Source organism: Tachysurus vachellii, chromosome 9 (genome assembly GCF_030014155.1).
Source record: "Tachysurus vachellii isolate PV-2020 chromosome 9, HZAU_Pvac_v1, whole genome shotgun sequence".
Lineage (NCBI taxonomy): Eukaryota > Metazoa > Chordata > Actinopteri > Siluriformes > Bagridae > Tachysurus > Tachysurus vachellii.
In genome coordinates this window covers 25,761,664-25,769,069 of record NC_083468.1, presented here as the reverse complement: position 1 = coordinate 25,769,069, position 7,406 = coordinate 25,761,664, and positions in this window count along the sequence as shown.

The following is a 7,406-nucleotide window of genomic DNA, read 5'->3' as shown; positions in this document are numbered from 1 at the left end:
GAGAGGGATGTGAGTACAACAACCCTACTCAGCGTACACTTTACAGCCACAGACACTGCATTGATGGAGTCGACCTTTTGTCTAGTCTAATGTGAGAAAAGGAAGGAAGAACAGTGGAACATTAGGCATGCTTCCACCTCTTTTTTGTTTTTCCTTTTGAACAATTCAGGCTTTTTAGGGGAATCTCTAACGTTTAGCTTACAAATAAATGTATCAATCATTCAGCAAATCAGTGATTCAATAATTGAATCTTTAAATAATGACCAAGATTTGTTCCTCTCCCTCTCTGTGAATTAGTGTCTAAACCAGTGAATCTTTTGGTGTAGATAGGTCAGTGTATGATTCAGTGAATCTTTTGGTGTTGATGGTTCAGTGTATGATTCAGTGAATCTTTTGGTGTACTGTAGATGGTTCAGTGTATGAATCAGTGTATGATTCAGTGAATCTTTTCTAGTCATATTCCAAGATTCTCTCCTTTTGAAAGTGATTGAGTCAGTGAGTCATTTGATTCAGAGAGTTGGTCATTGAATCAGGAAATCATTTGTTTTTCAAGGGTCAGCATTTGACTTAGTGAATCGTTGCGATAATAATAGAGATTCTCTCGTAGGACATTTGATGATTCAGTGTCTGAATCAGTTAATCTTTTAAGTTTCGCTCCTCTCTCCTTCAGTGAGTCAGTGTTTAAATCTACAAACGTTTTCGGTAATGATTAAGACTTTTCTCTCTGTCATTCGCAGAATCAGTGTTTGATGATTTTTCTGTTCTGTATGGGAGAGTGATTGACTCAGTGAATCTTTGCAGTCATGATTCAGATTCACTCTCCTCTCATTCGGCAAGTCAGTGTTTGAATCAAGTTTTCTCATCTCCTCTCTCACTAGTTTGTCTCAGAGATTGTTTTCTCTGTGCTTTATAAATTTCAGTGGATTATGTAACCATTTTCTTCCTGATTCTGTCATTCAGCGAGTCATTGTTTGACTTAGTGAATCATTTGGTCATAATTCACTTTCCTCTCTTTCACTGTATTAATATTTGAGTCAGAACATTTAACCTCAGTGACCCTGTTTGATAGAAGCCGAAATAATAGGCCACACTGTTAAAACACACACACACACACACACACACACACACACACACACACACACACACACACACATACACAAATGTTTTTTTTAAAGCCAGCGAATGGGACTGTATTACACAGCAATGTTTTAATCGTATCTATAATAGATCTGGACGTAATTACTTTGGTCCCCTGGGGCCCAAATTAGCAAAACATTATCACTTCAAGTGTGAAAGAAACAAATAATTGCAAGATCAAATAAAAAATTTAATTTTTTGATCGAGTCCCTGAGGACTTGGCTTGATTTTCCAGCAGAGCAGTGCGGCGTACACACGTGACAAGAGAGTGTACAGTAATATGTCCCATACATTTTGCTCTTGTGCTTCACTTCCTGAAGGAGAGACTGAATAATTGACGACGGTAAACTGGGTCTAACACACATCAGATCTGAGAGGGTGATCAAGCTCTTAGTTGTCTGCTGATTAATGGTATGGAGGGACAGACGGTGAGGTGAACCACACAGACGGCAAAAAGGAAACCTAAGAGCAGACAGATCAGTCACTGACTCCGCGAGAAGGTTAAAACTCGTTCAAGTGCTCAAGATATTAACCCTACACTGACCGGCGTACAAATAAAAAAGTCTCACTGACAACACACACACACACACACAACTGGAGTGTAGTCTGTTAGTTCTGTAAACGTATCTCTCTTACTGAATATAACAACCCTTTCCTCACCATCGCAAAAAACAGGAAGTGACATCACAGGCTGAACAAATAATAGGACAAGTGCTATTTTATAAACTCGTTGATGTGGATCATAAACTAGATCTTCATTGAAAGAGTCTGCAGCCGGAAATAACACACAGAGCTGTAACCTGTGGCTCTTATAATCATGGAGTGTGAATTTAAGCATCACTGCTTTAGAACATGCAAGATTTCCTTTCATTCTGTTTTGATGTTGGAAATATTTTACAAAAATTCTAACAATTTAAGTAAAGATGTTTTTTTTTTTTGTTTTTTTTTTGGTATTGGAGAGTTAGATCACATCAAGGTCATCCGGGATGTTATTGGACAAAGAGTAAGAGTAAGAGAGAGAGAGAGAGAGAGAGAGAGAGAGAGAGAGAGAGAGAGAGAGAGAGAGAGAGAGAGAGAGAGAGAGAGAGAGAGAGAGAGAGAGAGAGAGAGAGAGAGAGAGAGAGACATACGTAGCTCATAAATCACACACTTACCTACATAAGAAGTCCCTTAAACCCCCAGTTAAGCATAAAGTACACCACCAAATCAACATGGCCGCTCACATCAGGTGGGATGTGGTAGCTCAGTGGTTAAGGTGTTTGTACTTTTTGTATTGTCTTGTAACTTGTGTCTGCACTGTCATTGTCCTGCACTGTCTTGTCCTGCACTGTCTGGTCCTGCACTGTCTTTTGTCCTGCACTGTCTTTTGTCCTGCACTGTCTTGTCTGTCTTGTTTGTCTTGTCCTGCACTGTTTGCACCAGGTTGCACAGTTACACTTTATGTGGCTAAGACTACTTACAAGTCTTTAGCCCTGTCTTTGTTTCTATGTAGCACCTTGATCCTGGAGAAACGTTGTCTCATTTCACTATGTACTGCAACAGCTATATATGGTTGAAATGACAATAAAAGCTTCTTGACTCTTGACTTGACTTGTTGGACTACTGATCAGAAGGTCATGGGTTCAAACCCCAAGTCCACCAAGCTGCCACTGTTGGGCCCCTGAGCAAGGCCCTTAATTGCTCACTCTGGATAAGGGTGTCTGCTAAATTCCTTACATCATCACTTCTTTAACTCTTTTTAAAGGAAACGGACTTATGTAAAATTTTCAATCAGTAGAAATAAATTAATAATGTATGATCTAAAGTCTGATCTAAAACGAGTCGTGACTCTGTTGGCTTTCAGTCTGAGACGTGTGTTTTTCCCTCTGTTGATAAACTTACACTGAATTTTAGTGTTGAAGATCAGATCTTATGAACAAACACTTGGAGCATCTCAGAGAGCAGAAATAGGTTTGATATCAACATTTACTTTGAAGATACAAACATTTGTGTGGAAAAAACTTTTCTATGAATTTATCGCTCCTAGTATTGTAGAGAAAATAAGAAATAGTGATGAAACTCTACAAATTCTTAAAGTCCTGAGTGTCTACATTCATATGAGCTTCAGATTAACACCACTGTGGAGCGAGACACGAGGAAGACATTCAATCGTCTACACGAACACGAACAGGAGGAAACTCAAGTGAAACAATTTTATAATAGTATTCAAAACATTGGTGTGATTATACATTATATATCCTTCATAAAAACAGAAGGAATATCATTTGGCTTTGTCAAATTTTGCCCCATACGGTTGATCTCAGAGAGAGAACAGGACAGAAGTGGTGTGTGAGACATGAGCGCTGTCGGTCTAATGTCACGTCAGATCACGCGAGAAACCGCTGGAGAGTGAAAGACGAGAGAAAGCGATGAGATGAGACACAGCTTCAGGCGGCGGCCCTTCGTCAAGCTCGTATTGTACAGTTAATGAGGCTGTGATTAGCAAAGAGAGGAAGATATACCTTCACTCACAATGGGGCTCGATTATAAAGATGGATACGAAGTTTTACAAAGGTTTAGACAAGAAATGTGGGGTTTATGAAAATCATCATCATGTTCTACATTCGCTCCTGAGTTTGTGTACATTTATGTGTAAAAGTATCTAAAAAACAATATATGAATTTGTTTAATAGTAATGAGTTACTGGGATTTATCTAGACATTACAATATCTTATTACATTTACAAAAAAAACGCATGAAGACGTTTCAGTTGCTCGGTAATGATTTGTTAAAGAAAGAAAGGCATAAATAGAGATAAATATGAATTGCTATTCAGTTCATTAAGGGAGAGAGCTATATTTCATGTTGTATATATCATGTGACTACTGAGAAAAAAATAATTCAGCACCTCACTCACTCACTCACTCATCTTCTACCGCTTATCCGAACTACCTCGGGTCACGGGGAGCCTGTGCCTATCTCAGGCGTCATCGGGCATCAAGGCAGGATACACCCTGGACGGAGTGCCAACCCATCACAGGGCACACACACACTCTCATTCACTCACGCAATCACACACTACAGACAATTTTCCAGAGATGCCAATCAACCTACCATGCATGTCTTTGGACCGGGGGAGGAAACCGGAGTACCCGGAGGAAACCCCCGAGGCACGGGGAGAACATGCAAACTCCACACACACAAGGTGGAGGCGGGATTCGAACCCCCAACCCTGGAGTTGTGAGGCGAACGTGCTAACCACTAAGGCACCGTGCCCCCCATAATTCAGCACCTATATGCCAGAAATTTACAGGGATTTAATAAAATATTCATACCTGTAGAGCATCTTCAACCTTCTGTATTCTCCAGCATCAGGACCTTGACAGTGACCTTAGAGGCACTCTGCTGTGGAAAGGGTATGTTCAAATGTTCTACTGTTAGAACAAAATGCCCCAAAACATTAACATTCACTCGAAGTTTGTCCAATAACATTTACTTGAAGTTTGTAAGTAAGTAAGTACACCCCTAGCAAACTGTTTGCTGGCTTTCTTGTGCATCATCTTTAGAAGAGGCTTCCTTCTGTGACGACAGCCATTCAGACCAATTTGATGCAGCGTGCGGCGTACGGTCTGAGCACTTACAGGTTGACCCCCCAACCCTTCGACCTCTGCAGCAATACTGGCAGCATTTATACATATATTTCCCAAACACAACCTCTGGATATGACGCTGACCACGTAGACCCGACTTCTTTGATCGACCATGGTGAGGTTTGTTCTGAGTGGAACCTGTCCTGTTAAACCACTGTATGGTTTTGGCCACTGTGCTGCAGCTCAATTTCAGGGTCTTGGCAATCTTATAGCCTACGCCATCTTTATGTAGAGCGACAATTCTTTTTTTCAGATCCTCAGTGAGTTCGTTGCCATGAGGTGCCATGTTTAACTTCCAGTGACCAGTATGAGGGAGTGAGAGCGATAACACCATATTTAACACACCTGCTCCCCGTTCACACCTGAGACCTGAGAAACACTAACGAGTCACATGACACTGGGGAGAGAAAATGGTTAATTGGGCCCAATTTGGACATTTTCACTTAGGGGTGTACTCACTTTTGTCACCAGCGGTTTAGACATTAATGGCTGTGTGTTGAGTTATTTTGAGAGGACAGCAAATTTACACTGTTACACAAGCTGTACACTGTTCACTACTTTACATTGTAACTCAGTGACATTTCTCAGTGTTGTCACATGAAAAATTATGATAAAATATTTACAGAAATGTGAGGGGTGTACTTACTTCTGTCAGATACTGTACGTGACTAACGAAGCAGAAGTCAAATGTTCGATACATAATTAATCACAATGTACTTTTAGCTAGAACTAACTTTGTGTATTGGTGGTTTTTATGTTAGCTACAGTAATGGATGCTAGTCTGGGCTAGCATTAGCAAATATAGCTAGCTTGGGCTAGCTTCATAAAATATAGCTAGTTAATGTTAGCAAAATGTACCACATTGAGATGTTTATGGCGAATTTCTGTGTTGTTTGTCAGACAAAACTATGCAGAACATGGTAATTAGAGTTAAATAATTATCTTCAGGGTTTAGCTTCAGGGATTATTTTCCTATAAGAAACACAACACTGATGTTTTTATTCCTCACTTTTTAATCTCATAGTCCTGATGTTTAAATTATGAAGCAAACATAACTGTGCCACACGTCTCTAGTCAATATGCAGTAGCTAACAGTGTGTGTGTGTGTGTGTGTGTGTGTGTGTGTGTGTGTGTGTGTGTGTGTGTGTGTGTGTGAACCTCCTCTAACATACTGTAGTCTGCAATCACATCCTCATATACACACTCACTACTGTGTCTGAAATCATTCATTATTAAAATCTTACCTTTCTGTCACACAACTCTGTTCCTTCCTGAGTCTCTGTACTACCAGAACACACACACAAACACACATACACACACACACACACACACACACACACACAAACAGGATCCTCCTCAGGCACGTCAGACCCTCCTTTACACAGAGTGTGTTGTTACCATCCAATTATAGAACAATCTCATCACACAGCTGAAGTGGTATGGTGAAAGACACACACACACACACACACACACACACACACACACACACACACACACTTGTTTTCTTCGGATTATGATTACAACACCTGTTGTTCGGATATTATTTCAGCACTAGCTGAAGTTGTCCGAATAACAATAACTCATAACACCATAGACGTTGTATTCTCGACTCTGATTGGTCAGAAGGTGTTGACTCTACAGCACTGCAGCTACAACTCAAGCTTTACAGTATATTAATACTCTCCTTGTAATATAATATACGTTACTGTTTCTGTATCGGAACGTTCATAGGGACGTGTAGAACAGACGCTCTGCATAAACTGATTTCAAACGTGTCTAATCACTGAGATGGTTTCCAGTGTTAGTAATTTTCTAACAGACGGAGAAAAGCTGGAAGTTTATGTGTTCTGAACTCTTCATGATGGTTTCTCAGGGAGAATGAAACCATGGAACTACAGGATAGTAACACATCACACCACTGATTGTGAATTATTTCATATAAATCCACAAACATGCCATGTTTTTTTTTATTATTATTATTATTATTATTATTATTATTATTATTATTATTATTATTGTTATTATTATTGTTGTTGTTATTATTATTATTGTTGTTGTTGTTGTTGATGATGTTGTTGCTGTTATTGTTGTTTTCTTAGTTTTTTTTGTTTTGTGGTCTTTTTTATATTATTATTGTTGTTGTTGCTGCTGTTATTGTTGTTTTTGTTGTTTTTATTGTTGTTGCTGTTATTGTTGTGTTTGTTGTTGCAGTTATTGTTGTTTTTGTTGTTTTTATTGTTGTTGTTGCTCTTATTGTTGTTTTTGTTGTTTTGTGGTCTTTTTATTGTTGTTATTGTTGTTGCTGTTATTGTTGTTGTTACTGGCCTTTTTATTGTTTTTGTTGTTATTGTTGTTTTGTGGTCTTTTTATTGTTGTCATTATTTTTGTTTTTGTTTGTATTGTTATTGCAGTTAGTAGTCTTTTTATTGTTGTTGCTGCTATTCTTCTTCTTCTTATTATTATTATTGTTGTTGTTGTTGTTGTTGTTATACACTGTTATTTGCTGGTGTCTATGATTGTTTAACATTAAACACAATTTCATGTGACAGCGAAAATAAAATGACTCTACGCCTGTTCCTGACCCGAAACTTCCTTTACTTCCTTAAAATCTGTAAAATCTTTAAACACACACACACACACA